Below are 18,598 nucleotides of genomic sequence, written 5' to 3' on the forward strand. Positions count from 1 at the left end.
GGCCTCAATTTAGGCCTAGCAGCCATGTTTCCATAAAAGGAGGTCTTTCGGTCTTCCCCTGCACATTTCACTGTTTGTTATTTCTGCTGCACACAGTAAAGCAAAGTAATTTTTTTTGTTTATTTCCTCTGGCATTGTTCTTGCTGTTCCTGTAGCAATCTTCCTAGCTTGGTGTCTAAATTGCATCTTGTGTCAAGATTCTTTGTTAGCTCACTGTACCCTGTTAATTCAAAATAGTTTGCTTTTGTATATGAATCTACTTTGTTCCGCCATCTGGAGATGGCGGAACAGGCACAGAGTGGTCAGAATGAATATTCATGTAGTGGGGTAGGGCTTAGGTGCTAAGGCAATATGACGTTTAATCAAACTGTGGTAATGTGGCAATGTCATACCACAATGATTTAGCTATATATAATACGAAAATAGTGCACATAAACTCTCGATTTTAGGGGGTAACCAAAAGATTTTCCCATTGTATTAGGGATGCTGTTTGTTTCTTTATTGCTTTTGCTGCCCACTTGGTACTTAGAATGTTTTTGATTTCTCACTTTTCTGTAATGCTCCGTTTGCTGAATGCCTTCATGCCAGTTATTGTACTGCATATTTTGAATTTTTCAATGAAACCCTGACATTTAGTTCACTGATGTAGCACACAAAGTTTGAATGGGCCCTTCAACGAACTGTATTTCTGATACTTTGATGTGTTGGGGGATGTTATACCTCGGGAACACCTTGGCTCGTGAAATTGAGGTTTAACACTGTCTCGATTCATCAGTCCGTGGGTGTTCTGTTGAGGTAAAGTTTTGGTGTCAAGAATTGCGGGGGACTCCATGCCCACATGGCAAGGATTTAAAAGTTTCCCGAATAGGATGCATTGGTATCCCACCCACTGCTTCACTCAGTAGGAATTGTCACCAATTTCAGTAGCGCTCTTGCTTGTGGCAGGTATAGCATTCCTAAAGGCCACTCAGAATCTATTTCTTTCAGAGTAAAGTCACTGACAGCATTATCAGATCCTGCCATAACTAGGACTGCGGACATCCGGTGGACGTTGCCCCACTAGAGTGGTATTGCAATTTAAGGGTATGCGAGGTATCGGATAGCCGAGAGTTGAATTGTGATGTGAATCTTGGAATGAAACTCGGAGAGGAGGGGTTGGAATATGGTGGTACAGAAAGTGTTTACACCAGCTCTTGGAAGGTAATGAAACAGGAAGAATTTACACCAGGCCTGGGTGGGGACGTGAAGACAGAAGAATTATATACCAAAGTCTTATTTACACCAGGCCTGCTTTGGAAAGTAATGGCACACAAGATATTTACACCTGGCCTGGGTGGAGCCCGGGATGGTATATGATGCCACAGGAGATTTTTAGACCAGGTCCGGGTTGGAAAGTGATGTCACAGGAAGTATTTACCGGTCCCAGTTCGGAAAGTAATGGCATAGGAGGTATTTACACCAGGTCTGAGTAGGAAAGTGGGGGCAAAGGAAGTATTTACACCAGCCTTGGGTTGTCAAGTGAAACCACAGGAGGTATTTACACCAGGCCCAGGAAAGTGATGGCACAGAAACTATTTACACCAGGCCTGGGTTGGAAAGTGATGGCACAGGAATTATAAACACTATGGGTCGTATTATTATCTCAATCTTTGTGCTGTGCCAAAGCAAGCTTCTTTTTCCATCTACAGTACATACATTACTTTTTGACAAATCTCAAGTGTTACTGCATGTGTTTCGGAGCTCTGCTGCCTGCATTCCATACACTAACTCTGAACATTTCACCATTAGTGTGTGCACTAAACACAGGAACAAAAAATGTGTTGGAGTAGTGCAAAGAACAGGACCATGATAAGAATAATATAAATTGGTAACCAGTATCACACACAGGCGCTCATGCAAGTCAGGGTAATGTAGTCAATTCACAGTATCCTTAAACGGTGCTTCCAGGAAGATACAGGGTCGATTACCATAACCCCCACTGCACCCCACAAGTGGAGTATCAAAAGCAAAATGAATTGTCCTTCCGAGCACTCAAAGTCAATATTAGTTGTATATCCAAAAATGGTCTCCTCTATCAGTTGTTCTGCTGGTACTGTATCCAAAGTGTATTCAATTCCACAAACATATGTACAGCCAACACGTGTTTCGTCTTGCCTGTCCAAGGCATCAGACTTCTTCAGGGCTGCAACCCAAAACCAAAATACAAAATAAATAGATACACCTATTGTAAATCCAATTTAAGATCAGAAAAGTAGAATAAGATAGATACAAAATCACCAAACAACCCATGTGTTTGTAGTAGCATAGAAGGAAAAGAGCCAGATACTCATAACCAGCACCCAAGTTGTGCAGAAAGAAGGTTGCACCACTAAAAGCCATAAGTATCAAAGAAAATTAGTACACTAACCTTATCGGTTAAGTACTCACAATGTTTATCCACATTGCAACAACGAATCTAATTATTCTCTCCTAATTACGATATCTGAAACAAAAACCAAGTATAACCATCCCAAAATAAAGTATAGACATAATCCAATATGTCAAGCTATCTCCTCAACACCAGTTTCGAAGGCACACCCTGCAATTTTTGGATCTACTACTGTAATATTGACTTTGAGTGCTCGGAAGGACAATTCATAGGACCATGATAAGCCCTTGATGTTTTTTTTAGGCCACAGCTGGACCTGACCATCTCCGCAGGGCCCCTAAACCTTTTGCCTTCTCCCTCCTATTTTTCTGAAATTTCTTTTTGTTGATTTTTGCACCCTGTACACTATATCACTGCTAACCAGTACAAAAGTGCTTGTGCTCACTCCCTAAAACATCGTAACTATGGCTTACACCAGATTGGTAGATTTAATTTATTTACAAAGTCTCTAGTAAACTGGTATATAATATACCCAGGGCTGGGAAATGCAAATGCTACTAGTGAGCCTGCTGCACATATTGTGCCAACCACTTAAGTAGTCCCTAAAACCCTGTCTCAGGTCGGCCATTGCAGCCTGTATGCAGTTTTAAACTTCAAATTCGACTTGGAAAATAACCCCCTTGGCAAGCCTAAAACTCCCCTTTTATTACATCTAAGCAGTGGTGTAGCAAGGCAGGGGCGGTCTGCCCTGGCTGCATGAGTTTTAGGGGCAAGGGCGCCCTCCCCTTACTTGCGGCCATCGCCGGAATCACCAGCACCCCCAAACCCCCTCTTATCTTTGGTCAAACCAGGAATCTCCAGCACACCTCCCATGCTGCTCCGGGCAACAAAAGCATGCGCCACAGCATCTAATGCAAAAAAAACAATTGATGGACGGAACGCTGAAGAATGCAAACATTCAAACCCAGTCACAAGGATCTGGGATTAATCCATCGATCTTTTGCTCACCAGTCTTGATCCTGTTCCTTAATGATCTAAGTCACCCCTGAGGTAGGCCCTAAACAACCCGTATAGCAGGGTGCATTGTTATTAAAAAGTTGGACATGTACTTTCAAGTTTGACTGTTCCTGTTAGTGAAAAACTCCCAAATTAGTTTTTCACTGCTGTGAAGACTACCGCTCCCATATGATAACATTAGGTTATTACATTTAATTAGTGCTACTGTGTGATTGGGAGCAGGTAGTAAAGTCATTTTTGGTATCTGAAAAATTGTAATTTACCCCAGTAATGGTAAAGTCGGATTTTAAGTCATAGTTCTGAAAATGCCACTTTTATAAAGTTAGTATTTTCTTGTCCCAACCATTTGGTGTCGGCAGCCGGTTCCTGGAACACACAGCCATGTGTGAGTGGCAGTTGGCCTTTGTATATTCCTCCCAGACAGCAGCACACTAGGTGTACCTGAATGGGCCATCACTGGCAGCATGCGGGGTAGAGCTGGCCACAGCCCACTCACACATCCATAGGCTGGATCCTGCTCACACACAAAGAACTTCACACTAGCCGTTTGTACCTTTAGCCAGACTTGAGGCAAGAAATTCCAGGCACATCTGTAGTGGGGGAGACTCCAGAAGTTTCTCCCACTTCATAGAAGGCACCAGGGATAAAAAGGGGACCCACTTAACCACTCTTCAGTTCACCCCTGTACCTGCAGAAGGACTATCAAAGGACTGCATACTCCTGTGGCTTGCTGTGTACTTCAGAGGGACTGATTTGCAGCACCAAGAAGGACTGCTCTACTTTCTGAAGTCTGTTCTGAGCCCCGAGGTCTACCCTGATTCTTGAGCTCTGCTCTTCTCCTTGAACCCATTGCTCCCAAAAGTCACTCCAAGGGAACATTGACTGCCCTCCTGATCAGAGCCTCAGCACAGTTCTTTGCCCTTGGAAGTGGTGTTAAAGGTGCCCAGATAGCCCAAATCTTTTGAGTTAGAAATAGTTTAGCTGAAAAGTGCTCTGAGAACCGAGAGCAGACAGGGACCTACCTGCTCATCGATCTGCCCAAAGTGCATTGGTGGTCAGCCTGACATTGCGGCAGCTCCTGCTACGTTCTTCTCCGCAGGAGCAAATCCTGTTCAGCGGCTCCTTGCTCAAGGGGAATCCGGCCTCATGGAGCCCTTGACGGCTGCCAGCCCACAGCGTAGTTCCGATGGAGATTTTCAACTTCCAAAAAAGAAGCATAGTCCGAATGAAGGAATCTTTACAGCAACCTTGTCCTGTGTCTCCCCGATGACGATGCCACCTCCTCTAACACTTCCAGCTGTCTTGCTCTGCTGAAATGTACCTTCTCAGACATTTTCCTCTAAATATTTTCTATGTCTGTAGCTAAGCGTAGACCAGGCCCAATCCACTTTGTGTATCCAAACCGCAGTCAGCCATAACTTTCTACTTTGCCTCGGTCTCACCCTACTAGATCTCCACAGTTGGTGCTTTGATCTCGTGGGCTCTAGTTTTCACTTTAAACGTTAAAAATTCATAACTCCTATTTTACTGATTGGACTTTTGTGGTTTTAGTGTCAAATAATGTATTCTATTTTTCTAAATTGGTTTGGAATTTTTCTTGTGTTGTGTTTTCACTTTATTTCTGTTTGTGTGCAGCATAAATACTTTCCACATTGCCTCTAAGTTGAGCCTGACTGCTTTTGTGTGAAGCTACTAGAGGGTTAAGCACAAGTTAATTTAGTGACTTTAGTGGTTCACTCTGAAAGGGATTGTGGCTGTTACTTAAGAGGGGCTCACACCCTCCTCAACCAGCAAACCAATTTCTCACAGCCATGCTTTTCGATTAGTGGGAATGTAATAAACAAAATTCCCATGGGACCTGCTTTCTGCAACCCTAGAGCACTTCAGTTTTAAAGAAGGGGCCACAGATACTTATGTGGTTACTTCCAGATTGTGCCAGCGTACATATAGCACCAGCGGAAACCTAAGGGATAGCTCCCTTATTCGCAGGGAGGCATGGGCTCGTGTAAATGAGGGGAACACTTTTCTGTACTATGGACCCAGGTGCAGAGACAAAGAGGTCATCAGGAGTCGTACTAACTTTGCACAGCAAAAGGTGGCGTACAGTCGGTATCCCCCCCCTACCCCCCCGAGGTAATTCTTGTAAGCGAGGGAAAGGGTCCCATGGACCCCCAAAACTCATTGCACCCTCTTGCAAGGGGATCTCAGTCCAAAGAAAGCTGGGTGACACATCGTGAAAGACAGGGGAAGAAAGCAGCTACCTTCAACAGCTGCTACACCTTTCACTAATATACTACCTCCAGGGCTGTGCGATTTCACTTCTGTCCTGGGGGCATCGTGTCATTTGAAACATAGTTCAGCACACCTAGGTGAAGGTAATCTGTAATAGGCCCCAGAGCACCTATATAAAGGCATGCCACGGTGCAGACAGGGACCGTGCGCACTTTACATAATGCTAGATCTGTAATTGGGGCTGGTGGTTCCATAAGGCAAGTAAAGGAAGCAAATTTAGATCACCGGCAAGTAGTGGCACCAAATGACCTAAAAACAGGTCTGAAAGTTGCTGTTCTTTAGTATGTTGATAACTCTTCGGCAGGGCAAAGTGTACGGAGTACAGAAATCTGCACACTGTTCTGGTAGTGTGGATAGAAGGGAAGCTATAACTGAGGATCTGATCACACTAAAAGGTTACTGCAAAGTCACCTCACCGTCACGGGTCAGGGCTTTACAAAACTAGGAAATTAAAAATAAGAAATAATTATATAGTTACAGTATGATACGTTGAAGGAGCCTGATTGGCGAGTGGCTCAGTAAAAAGGGAAAAAAAAACATTATTATCTGGGGAGCACTTTGAGAGGGGTCGTGAGCATTGATGTAAGAAGAGGCAATGGATCTAGCCCTCTGGGCCAGGGCTTGTCCAGCAGCACTGCTGGTGTGCCTTGCACTTCCAGGACCGGACTGGTAACCCATAGCAGCCCTGGCAATATTCTCACGGCAGCACCTGGGGAAGTCATGCCTGGTCTTTGGAGGATAGAAATGCTTGCCTGCTTCTTTTGTTACTGGGGGCTGATATTGCAGCACCTCTGCAAAACCGGCCCCCACCCTTCCAGCCTCCCAGGGAAACGCCCGATGGCCCGTACGGCCAGTCCGGCCCTGTGCACTTCACACTACCACCGATCCGCTGACTACTACACTCCGGCAGCATGGAGCTTGCGTATCACTGTACCGTTGCAGTACGGTGTGTAACCCAGCTGCCATTTCCATTAACTCTGTCATTTCTTCACCTCCAGTGCTTTGTCATGTTCATTCAGCCCCCACTGTGGATTTATCCGGGAGCTGATCTTACAGGCCAATTTATATGAATAAACAGCAGTCATGTGTCTGCTCAGCCATAAGTTGCATTGCATTTTTCTCGATCTTGTCGCTTTTAATAGCTGTGACAAAAGCTGCAACACAGACTTCCATGTGCACGTTCATCAACACAGAGATATGTACATGGAAGTATTACTTCTCCTGCTGAATGTTTAGGTCTGGCATTAGTCAAGGCCTTTTGAGCTTATTAAAATCATGTGTCTAATATACTTACTTATAGGGGCTTGCAGTCAGCCCTCTTAATCCATTGTTATGTTAATGTGTCATTCACATTTTCTTCTGCCCACTGAAGCATGGGGCAACTGTTTCAGCCCACTCCAATCACTGGCTAACTTCACTGTGAGTAATGGCATTCTACTGTTTCACAAGGTGCACATCCACACAGAAGGTAGCTCCTGCAGCACCAGGGGATACCATGGCAAAATGTGCTTTTTAGGACCAAAATATATTTTTGCTTATAGCCGGTGTTTTTTTAGTTATTTTTATGAGAAGGCTCCGGCTGCTTTTTTAACAATAAAAGTTTGCTTAAACCATGAAAAAAGCAATCCTTGACAAAATAAAAAGGGTTTCCGTCAATGTAGACCTATTGACTTTACCAGTGCTTGTTTGAGCATTGCATTCAAGTCGCCACAGTGGGCTGGAGACTCACTAGTGGGGCTCCGCAGCTGCAGGATCTTTGGAAAGTGAGAACAAATAGCTTACATGTTTGCAACCGATATTGGAAGCCCCAGGCCTTCAGTTGACACGGTTTCTCCTTCCTTTCTGTTGTACCACGCCATTGCTTGCTGCCATTGGGACATGCCTGTCTCTGAAGAGGATGGCAAACAAGGTCATTAGGACCCATCTGAGCTTAGCGATGCAGATTTCGTTTGATGTGGGCAGCTATTGTGTTTTCTAAATGTACTTGTATTAGTTAATCAGTGACCTCATTATAATTTGTTGGCCCTTTTGCGGCTCTATGCCTGACAGTCAGCAGAAACAACCATTTCAATTAACCATCTTTCTGTCTTTCAATCTGATTTCAGTGCTTAATTTGAGCAGGTGGTTACTGGTGCTCGGCACCCACACTTCTATGTCAACACGGTGCTTGTGACAGTCTGCCACAAGGTGGCACTGTCTGACTAATTTAGAGATGACCACAACAACAGATAATTATTAATTCAATATACATTAAAAAGGACTATTACCTGCCAACCAAGCATTCTTATAGCTTTGGGGGCCTGAAAAAGTACGAATTGTCACACTAGTAGGAGTGGGCTGGTTAGTAGTTGTGTTGGTACTATCATTGGCAGCATGGCAGGGGCAATGTGTTTGGTAACTGCAGTGGCCTCCTGACGAGAACCCTGGCACTTATTTTTTTCTCCAAATTAAGCACTGTCTGATATCTGACCATTCGGGAACTGCTCACTAGTTATAGTGTATGGGATGAGGCAACACGCTTTTCCAAAGGAATATGTTATGTATGATCGTTGAAGACGAGTAAAAGTATGAATATTTGGAAGAGAATAGTTCTAGAATTCGACTGCTTATTAATCATTCAGATAACATGAATAACTTTCAGTATAGTGCCAAATTGATTACTGTATTCAAGAACTTTTACATAAAAGACGATAATAGTCACATAAGAGATGTTATGTTATACACATAAATACGGTGTGCGTTTTTCCATTGCTTCATTATTTTGCCTTAGCTGGAACAATACTCTCCAGTGCATTTTTGCCATAATTTTTTAAAGAGTCCATTTTGTTTGGGAGTCATAGGTGTAAATGGAGTTGATGGGGTTTAGTTTTAAATTCGATGTGTTCTCGCTTTTCTAGGTGAGGCTAAAATATAATCTATGCACTGTATAATCGTTGTCATTCACAGACCTGCCACCGTCTGCCACACTGTGTCAGTCCTTTCACACAGTCATATAGTGAGGAGCCAGTTTAACACTGTGGCAGAAATGTGAGCTGGAACCACCTGCGGAGAGCAGGCTTCCAACACACTGCGTGGAGGCTGAGCACAGCGGATATGCCCCCTGGCTAGTACATCCGGGGCAGCCTTGGAAGCCTATTCGTGTTTTTACAGGGGTTTGAGTGGCTCTCGAGCAGTGACGTGCACAAAGCCCCCACCTCACCAGTGGTCCAGTACTTCATGGCTGGAGGTGTAATGGACTCAAGGCTCCACCCCTGAGTTCCCTCCTCTACAATGAGTGTTTTTAGAGGTTGACAGGTCTGAACTAATATATAAGAAATGTGTCTGTTGCCGGTTTAAAAGGTAGATCCAGAGCCTTCTTCGGCGAAAATCACTGGTTTGGGACACAAGGGAAGGGAAACTAAATGAGATGGGAGTAGAAGTGATTCACTTCTCATCAACTTTATTAATTGCATCCCAGAAACTGTTTTAGCCCTTCTGGTTATAGATGAAAACTGCATGGCTGTCACAGCGCGCTGTACTGTCACCTCTTATGGCGTCCGGTAATAGTGAGAATCGGCGGTGACGTTTTTGTACCTCAGTTCTGAGCCCCACTTTTTCACAGCCAAACTTGTCTCTGCTACCCTCTTGCATTCACCACATGCCTTTCTGTCCTTACTGCCTCATTGGTAGACTGCTACCACAGCAACACACTGTCCATGTGCTGGTACCCTCCCCTCCACCCAATCACTGCATCCTAAACTAATCTGCTCCCAGTCCTTGCCCCATTTTTCATCGCCTTCATCAGTCCTTAATTTTTAAAAGAATAAGCTTCAAAGTCCATAGGTTTGGTCAGAATTCCACATCCAGCACTACTGAATATCACCATGCCGAATAACAAGGATGCTTACTAGTCTTGATTCTACCCCGTGCCTCTTTAACCAATCACCAGACACTCCCTGCCCTTTAACTTACTCCTACAGGTTCCTACTTTAACCCTTCCTCATGGTTTTTCCAGATTTCTCCTCCTTTCTCCCTTGTGTATTTTTCACTCTTTTGTCAAAGTCTAATGAGGAAAATTAAGTGCCCATCACCAAAAATGAGTGCCAGAGGGCACCACCTTCAACCACCCTCTCAAAATAAGCATTGGCCTTCCTGCATCCATTCTGCTCATTACAACCTCCCCTTCATCCATTGGCAATCCACCAATGAACTCCTGCATCTGGCTCTCGTCTCCTCTCAGCATCCGCTGATTAGTCCATGTTTCGCAACTGACCAGTAGCAACCCCAGGCTGACTCTTGTATATCTCTTGTATTGTGAGGACTCCAAGGTTGTGTCAGTATAAAAAGTGAATAGGACTCTGAGAGCATATAGTTTTATGGAGTCCACACTATTCTCCCCCCCCCCCCCCACCCCCCACCCCTCTCCCCCAAAAAAGCTGTTCATCAACAAATAGGAAGCTATAAAAGGACTAAAGCAGAGCTCTCAAGTTTACAAGATCCATGCATGAGTAGTTTATCCAGTCCAGGTTTTTGCTTTTCATTCTAAGACTTGTAGTCCTGATTTTATAATGGGGTAATCGGGGCTGCAAGTCTCTGAATGCATAATTAAAACCTGGACTGGATGAAGTACTCCGGCATAGTCATGAGACACGTCCTAGCGCTGCTAAAGGTGTGACAAGGAGTCAACCCTGGAGCAAAAGGTGCTTGATGTCACCTCTGCTGCCCTCAGCATTTTGTTGAACTGTTGTCGATTTTTAAGGTTTCCTTTACTTGAGTGGTCTGCTGTAGTGTTGCATTCCAGTTTGCTGGACACGTTTTATTATATTTTTGCAGATCCATTAAATGTTGTCTGCATTTTATGTTGCAATGCATGTATTACATTTTAATGAAGATTGTAAAGTTATGATGTAACAAATAGGAAATTGATACTAAAGGTGAAATTAAAAAATACATGCAGTCCAAGGATTCTGCCTGTGTCTTGGAGTCCTGTATACATATGTATGAATTCATTCATTAAGGTGAATTACATTGTTGCGTGGTACCTTGCTTTAGTATATATGTGTGTTATTTTTTTTCTTCCATCCCAACACTGCCTCTTCCATATTTCACCTCCTTGGTAATGCTGAGGTCCAAGCAGAGCTTTAAGTGGGATGAAAAAACTGGGGTGGTCTCTAAAAAGGGATGGGACCTGTGTAGATAAGGGCGTGGCTTAAACATCTAAACTAAAACGTTGCATAGTGTGGTGCCAAACTGGTATTTTTCTGCTTCTCTGTGTTTTCTTTTATTGCATCCAGATACATAACACAACACATGACATACCTAAAACAAGCCAGGACTATTGGCTTTGTCAATGGTTGTTAGCTGTAGCAGATAAATGAGTAACAACGATTTTGTTGTAAATAATATTGAAAATGTTTCCATTTTGAAATTGTGAAACTGAATTAAACGTTACTGTGGTCTGTTGAAGGAATGATGCTCTTCAGACTGTCTTGATCACTCCTGTTCTTCCCTTCACACCACATGCCTTTGCAGTCCACGTTTGACACTCATACCCTTTTTCTCTTCACATTTTTTCAAAAAATCCTCCATCTGCATATCTCACACCTCATCTCTTTCCACTTCAGCACCATCCTTTTTCTCTCCCCTGCATGTACGACCTCATGTCTCTCACTTCATCACCCCCAAACACTCAACACACCCATTCACATGTAAGCAGTGCATTTTCTTTTACTTGTGCCTTGCCAATATTTTGGCCACTGTTTATCTCCTTTACGCACATTTGCATCATTTCACAGTTGCAACTGGCATACATGACAATTTCTCTGCGGCCAAGGATTGGGTGACCATGTATTCAGAACACGTTTGACCCGGTGACGGCCACTGTGAGAAACTCTCACTGTCGTCAGCCTTAACTACAAAAGGCTCAAACGTATTCAGTATAAACGCGTGGGGCCTGATTCACAAAGGGCCTCCGCCACAAGTGCGGGATGAGGTGGCTGATGATGAAGCATGCCACTTTGCTTGGGTGAGACCACCTCATCCAGTTTGTTAAAACGCTGAGTTAGAGTGATCACCTAGGGTAGCAACACTGGAGCAAAGGGGAAGTACAAGTGACCCTTCTTCCTCTCTAAATAGGTCACCGTGTTTCTTTGTGGGGTTGTATTTTCTAAAGAGGCGAATACAGGGTCTGATGCCTCCTCTTCTCTCTGTACATTGAGCCCTCACATTCATTCTGTGCGCCCTGCCGAGTACTGTAGCCTTTCTGTATTGTGCCATGGTGTGGTATTTGCAAATACACATACTGCCAGTTCACACATTCATCATGCACGCACTGCACAAGACTTCACCCTTCATGGATTGTACTTCTTGCAAGCACACATACACTCAGCACATGCTCCTGCTGCACAACCACTGCACAGCATCACATCTCTTATATAATGTATCCCTCTCAGGTATACATCTACCCAGAACACACACTCCCCATGCATGCTCTATCCTTGTGCTGTACCCTTCCCAGGCACACACACAAACACATCCAGCGCAGAATCACAATTTGTGAGCTGTGCAGCACTTTACATTTAACTGATGTAGGCCAAGTGTGAGTTAAGCACACAGCGGAGGAACTTAAAAAAAGGTGAGTGAACCTGTAGGCCTCTCTCTAGTGACACAGGGTAGAAAGGACCTGCTCACTCCTACTGATCACTACACAGTATGCCGCCACCACTGTGCTTGGGCTGCTTAAATCCTTGTGAAGGTGGCAGCCTTCACCAGTATGAGGGTACTGCTTTGGCTGCACCTCCTTGTCTAACAAGACCGCAATCTGTGAGACAGGCCTATGTCATGGCATACATGCATGATCCGCACTTTCCTATGACCACACAAATCCGCATTAAGGATGGAGACAACAGTACAGTGGGGCACTCAGGGCATGGGGTACTCATCCCTTAGCAGGCAGAGGACTTTTCCATCCCAACATCCACTTTATGAGTTGATTACAGGAAGAGGGTCTTATGGGTCGTGGCATGGTAACAGGCAGGTAAATAAGGAGGGGAGAGACAGAGAAATTAACTGGATGGTCTGTGTTACAGTTAGCATCTATTGGATTGTGATGATGGGCTGTCGGATGCTTGATCACAATTTTGGATGATCGGGACCTGCAGTAATCTCTCTCATGGTGATAGATGCAAGATGGAGATATGTGTGGTCTTTGTACTGTTGTTGTGTCCTGTCCGCCTCTATTGCGGGTTCAGCCTGAATGATGGCTCCCCTCAGAAGTCTGAACTTGACATTCTTTGCTGATGGAGTCAGTGTCTTCAGTTGGAGTACGAGGCTCAGAAGAGCAAGCCTGCTGCTAGCAAGTCATTCATTTACAACATATAATATCAACGTTCATTACCTAGCCCAATATAGAAGATGCCTACCTGATACTCGGAGTTGAGCACTTCGTTATTGAACTTTACACCCTCACGATAAGCTGCTACAGTGAGCCTGGTATCGTGAGTATGCGCTAGGATCTCAAGTTGAAAACAGAAAACAATGAAGACCTAAGACCTACAAGAGGGAGATAAAACGTACCCTGGTACAGTTGTATTCCTCGCACATAGCAGAAGTGGGACTTTCCTCTCCATAGATGTTTAAAATATTGTGAGAGTTCTCATATTTCTAGAGTGTACTAACTTTCCTGACACACTGTGAATCTTTGCCTGCCTTTTTAAGGATAAACGTTACTTTTTTATGGCGCTTTAGATTCAAGTGGCCTTTATAGTTCATATGTCCAGTTGCCAGATGGTTCTGATAGCATCTCACTACCAGGGATTCTGTTAACTGAATGTAAGCCTTTGTCTTTTGACTGTATCACTCATCCAGTTAAGTCAGTTAAATCTGGCCCTCTGCACAGCCCTTAGACCACTAGAGTATGTCATGTGGTGGCTACTGTTATGGCACCAGTGTAATGGGCACTGATTAACTCCTCTTTTGAAGCAGCTATAGTTTCCCAAGACTGGGAAAAAGCTCTGCTAAAGAATTCTGCTTTGGTTTCTGCTATCTTAAGCAATTATTGACCCACCCATTAGTGCCTGCTTCCTTTATGTGCCCAGAGAGAAGAAAGATAAATCAATGTCCAAATCTTTTTGTTCACTTCACAAATTTCATTCACTGTTGGACTTTGTTCATGTGGGTTCTCGACCATTTCACAGAACTGAAGTTGTGACACAGATTATATTTAAAATCCATGACGCAATCAAATGCAGAGGGCAGTTATTTTTGCATGATTGCCTCAAAAAGGTAAATGAGTGGATGTGTAGGAACAAATTAAAGTTGAAGGGGAGCAAAGCTGAAATGTTGTCCTACCCTTAAGCCCTGAGCAGTTTGGGATCTGCCTTTCTGGCAATCCTTTATTGGAGAAAAACCAGCCCCAAGGAACATTCAACTCAGATTCGATGTAGATCTAACCCTCCAATACCAGATCAAATCTGTAGTCGGCTTCTGTATGTATCAGTTATGCACACCGAAACGTATTCTCTATTTGTTCATATTTTGACATAAAGTCCAAATTTGGAATGCTTTCACTGCAGTCTGATTGGAATATTGTTAAGCCATGTATTTGGATTCCCCTGACAAGGTTTGGCATTTTTTAAATTTGCGTGAAGTGCATCACCTAGGCTGGTTTTAAATCTCAAAAGAACTGAATCCATCTCCCCAGTTTTGGTTTTGCATTATTGACTTCCAATCAACCAGACAATTTTGTTTGGATCTCTCTGCTTAGTTTATAAGGCCTTATTTGGTCCTCAGCAAAATCCTTTTTCACAGACATTTGTGCATTATATGCTCAGCCAAAAGCTTAGATCTTGGAGAGCTTTTCTTCAAAGTTTTGGCGTTACACCCTCCGGGGAAGTACATTCACTGTGACAGCATTTCAGAAATCAAATTCATTGAAGTTATTCCTTCACTCGCAGGAATTTTTGTTACTGTTTAGGAAATCATTGAAAATGTGGCTTTTTAAATTGACCAGTAATTTTGCTTGATTATTGCACCTCCATTTAAACATAAAAGTATCTGCGGATGAACTTTAAATTGCTAAAAAATATATATATAGATAAAAATACCACATAAAACAGTGCTTGGTCCTATAATGTGAATCAGAAACTGTTGGAACTGGCACATTCTGGTTGGCTGAGGGGAGGCCGTAGTCATCAGAACCTACTACTCCCATCAGGGATGGGTGATTACACTCACTGTATAACCTGAGCTCACCCTTAGGTATCTTGGCACTGAGCATTCAGGCTTATCACAGAGGCAATGTGTAAAATTGTCACTCACCCACTCACAATAAGTACGCTGAGAATCACAAAAGAGACTTCACACATGATGAATGTAAATAATATTTGTATTCAACACACACAATAATCAACACAACATTAACATCAGGTATTTCTGGGCATAATTCATACTTGGAAATATTACTAGCAGTACTAGACCCAACCGTATTGAAATTACATCAGTAATATGCACACATCCTATTCCAAACCCCTCCATCACCCTTATGCGGTGAAACACGTTGTCAACCCTAGGCCCACCGTAGCAATTCTTATAATTCAACACCCCAGGTCACAACGATATCAGAAATATGTACATACAAAGAATGATAACACTTTTTAGCAGCACCGCAGGCCGAGGTCACATGGGTAAAACCAATGTCGTACGTAGTGTTTTTCTGGCAAGAAATTAACATGTAAGGCAGTGCCACCGGACATCATTGTGAATCACAGGCGTTCCGCAGACTGTCACTCTCTCACACACACTCACTATGCACCGATATGTGGTGCAATGTATATCAGGCAGATCCATATGGAATGCGCTCACATACATAAGCACACAGCACCGTAATGCGACGCAACTGATACCAAGAAGGCCAATTGATAGCACACTGCAGACCCAGTGGCCCAAGCCTCATCCCCTCCCCCCTCCCCCCAGCTCACCCCGACTATCCTACACCAACAGATTGGAGATAACCAGTCCTACCTCCGAATACTAGGCCACACGTGGCTGAAGTTACACTTAGTCAGGGTCCCAGGGTTAGCAGGTGGGTGTTGGTAGCAGGACTAATTGGGGGGCAGTCATTAAATGGAGGTTTAGCCCCCACTCAGGAAGTTCTGCCACAGGATGCGCAGCAGAAGCGGGCTAAGGGCAATAGTCAGTCACTCAAAAAGGGCTTCTTTTACCAGCCCAGTTTTGCAAAGCACAGGGTAATCACGCAGTCTCGTTACCCGCTTCCGATCGCTCTCGGAAGTGTTACTTCAGCCCAGTCAATCACTCTCACAACCCAAGCTGGGCAATACTATCTGGCAACACAATGTAATCCGGGGCTGGTTGAGGAGAGGGTAGTTGGTCCACCACACTGAGGGCCAAGAAGGGAACAATCGATGAATGGGGAACAAAGCAGGGGAGCCTCTCGGAAAAAAAAAAGAGGCATCACATCAGGTACACATAGTTCAGAGTCACACCCAGGCACAATGTCTGGTGCACTGTGATATTAGATGCACCAGACAATTCATGCTACCCACAATGAGGAGTCACACTCTCAATACCTTCCTGGAAAGGAGGCACAATGCCTGGTTTGCGTTAATACGGGAAACACCAGACCATTTCGGGCTCGCACAACAAAGAGTTGAAAATTCCATACCTCCCTGGAAATGAGGCACAACATTCGTTGCGAGTTGATATGGGTTGCACCAGACAACCCCTGTCAAACACAGCGAAGAGTCGCAAAGTCTGTATCTCCCTGGAAATGAGACACAAGGCCTGGTGCCTATTGATACTGGTCACACCAGGCAATTCCAGTCACACATACAGGCACAAGTTTAGCAATGCCACACAAGGTAGAATGAGGCACCACTAAGCTTATGCCCCCACCTCCAGGGGTCGCCACCTGTGAATTGGACACCACACGCAATGAGCATGCAGTTGGTGTGTCACAAGAGAGAGATGCATCACAATCAATTAAGCGGGCCACGCTGAATCCGGAAACCGGTGAATCCGCTCACCACCAAGACGCTTATGTGTGTTGAGGTGCCCCCGATAAAGGGGCCACACGACTCAGATGCGGGCAAGATTTCTGGGGCTCCGCACAATTCTTAGTTCCACATTACCAGTTGTGATCTAAAGAGGCCAACCTGAGCGCAAGTGTAATTGCGCACTCACAAGCCTGCAATGGCAGGCTTGTGACTTGTTTAAAAACATCAGGTAAGCACGACTTCTAATGTGTGTAGAAAGTGCGCACAAACTTTCAGACGGCATTAACATTGGGAAAGTGCACAGAGCCCTAAGGCAACTACAAAAGAATCAGCAAAACCCATGAGGAAAAAGTAAAATGTTTAGGGAAACACTACCTGAAGAGTATCAGGTCTGCAGAAACAGAAAAAAATAAGTGCATTAAAAAAACCTTTACAAAGTCAGGTAACCATGGCAAGTGTGAAGTGTATTAGAAGCAGCTTAAAAAACAGGGACGGGAACAACTTGACCGCAATTTTGAAAAAAAATGAAAGCTGAACAATCGCATGTATTGTGTAAGGCATAATAGCGCCACTCGTTAGTTCCCAAAATGTACTGCAAGATTAACATGCCTAGTAAAAATAATTCATCTGAAAGAGCAAAGGGACCTCGATATTTGAAGAAGGTACACAGAAGCTGAAGTATCTAGCAAGTTTCAGCTGCAGGGTGCAAGAAAGGACCAATGGAAGGAGAACACTCTACATTTAAATGTTCTAAATAGGTTTGCAGTTTAATGGTGCTAGGAAAAATAATTAATTTGGAGATGACAATCCATTTGTAGGTCTACATTAGAGAGAACCTGACAGATTTCATCTTGGAAACTATTTGATCTGATCTTAAATCAATATTTGCAAAAATACTAGTGTTTTCTATGGATCCTGGAAGTGTTGGACTGCTCACTAAGTGGCATTCGGTCCAAGTGCAGAAGGAAGCATTCTCCTCGTCTACTTTGCATGATTCTACTTTTGCCCTGCCTCAGCCTGAGGAAGGAAAGCACAGAAGAATAGCTAGGGGAACACCTCTCACTAAAGGCTGGTGGTATTATGAAGTGGACCAGTCAATTTACATGGCTCCTCTTTCATAATAAATTTCGAGGAAAGATTCTGTGAAAATAGAACTCAACTAGCACAGCCAACTCACAAATAATCCCACATGCTGTATTTTAAGCAGCTAAAATAGTAAAAGGCGTTCTACTGGAGGAGGAAATGCAAACTAATTGTTTATATTTCTGTTTGTGGATCCAGGAAGCACAGTATGAATAATGTCAAAATCTAGAGAAAACAAAGTATTATAAGTTCGCAAAAGTAAGCAGTATGACGCCATATCAAAATATTAATAATGTACATGAAGTCAGAATAAGGTGTATTATCACATAATCAGCTTGGAATAAGAATGTGATTGAACGTATCAAGTTCAATGATGCAGTCCAGCCTACATCACACATGAAAAGTTTCAGCCAAATAGAGCAAGTGAAATATGGCACATACTATTTGTCAAGTTTCTAACAGGGTGCATTGTGGATCATGTTGTTTTGGCTAAAGACAATTTTCATATTTTGCAGAGTCAGTACTAGAGTCTCAGGTGGTTACAGTCGAGCAGTGCTCTGAAGGTTGGCAAGCCACTTGGGTCATTTCAACCTGAAAAAAGGTGGTGTTTTCTTTCTAGGGAACTGGGATTATTTAACTTTCTAAGTAGGCAGGTCAAAGATTGGGCATGCTCTACATGGTGCTCTGGTTGGAGGCAATCACTTGGTTCATAGGGAGAGGGTTTGGCAAGATACTAGAGGCCTTCACCTACACCAGTTAAGTGTAAGTTATAGCACTCTCATATACTGATCAGACGTAGTAACAGAATGGGTTGAAAGTGGCGAGAAGAGAGGACCTCTCTACAGGT

General features: G+C 43.7%; 1 protein-coding gene across 1 annotated transcript in view; it reads left to right on the top strand.

The window, feature by feature from the left end:
* Positions 1-18,598, top strand: part of PIP5K1B (phosphatidylinositol-4-phosphate 5-kinase type 1 beta) — a 375,649-nt gene that overhangs the window by 189,560 nt on the left and 167,491 nt on the right. The gene's annotated exons all lie outside the window — the stretch shown is intronic.

This window comes from Lissotriton helveticus, chromosome 2_1 (assembly GCF_964261635.1).
Source record: "Lissotriton helveticus chromosome 2_1, aLisHel1.1, whole genome shotgun sequence".
In the NCBI taxonomy this organism is placed as follows: domain Eukaryota; kingdom Metazoa; phylum Chordata; class Amphibia; order Caudata; family Salamandridae; genus Lissotriton; species Lissotriton helveticus.